The sequence below is a fragment of the Frankliniella occidentalis genome, unplaced genomic scaffold, assembly GCF_000697945.3.
Source record: "Frankliniella occidentalis isolate FOCC.00 unplaced genomic scaffold, Focc_3.1 Scaffold161, whole genome shotgun sequence".
In the NCBI taxonomy this organism is placed as follows: domain Eukaryota; kingdom Metazoa; phylum Arthropoda; class Insecta; order Thysanoptera; family Thripidae; genus Frankliniella; species Frankliniella occidentalis.
Genome location: NW_026267287.1, coordinates 415,011 through 415,616, shown reverse-complemented (window position 1 = coordinate 415,616; position 606 = coordinate 415,011). Strand labels below are relative to the sequence as shown.

The 606-nt window shown below is 44.4% G+C and overlaps 1 protein-coding gene across 8 annotated transcripts in view; it reads left to right on the top strand.

Moving 5' to 3' along the window:
* Positions 1 to 606, top strand: part of LOC113207477 (homeotic protein antennapedia-like) — a 186,887-nt gene that overhangs the window by 156,454 nt on the left and 29,827 nt on the right. The gene's annotated exons all lie outside the window — the stretch shown is intronic.

Genomic DNA, 606 nt, shown 5'->3' with positions numbered 1-606 from the left:
AGCTCAAATCGAAAAATGGAAGAGGAAGTACCCCCCAAAAATCGCACATTCTCCGTCTAGTCTACATATCAACGGGGCGTTAAACGCAGAGGTTCAAGAGATTTCGGCGCTGAAAGGTAACTTTTAAGCATTTCCTAGTAAAAGTTCTCTCTGATTTCGAAGGAGTTCAGTAGGGGTTAGCGCCCCGCTGAGCAGCTAGTTGAATGCAGAATGTGCGGTTTTGGGGGGGTACTTCCTCTTCCTTTTTTCGATTTGAGCCCTCGATTATCCATTTTGACAACCCCAAACAAAGAATTAAAATGAGTACGGTGTACAAAAAGTCGTTATCGTCAAAATGGATAATGGAGGGCTCAAATCGAAAAAAGGAAGAGGAAGTACCCCCCCAAAAACGCACATTCTACATTCAGCTAGCTACTCAGCGGGGCGCTAACCCCTACTGTACTCCTTCGAAATCAGAGAGAACTTTTACTAGGAAATGCTTAAAAGTTACCTTTCAGCGCCGAAATCTCTTGAACCTCTGCGTTTAACGCCCCGTTGATATGTAGACTAGACGGAGAATGTGCGATTTTTGGGGGGTACTTCCTCTTCCATTTTTCGATTTGAGCT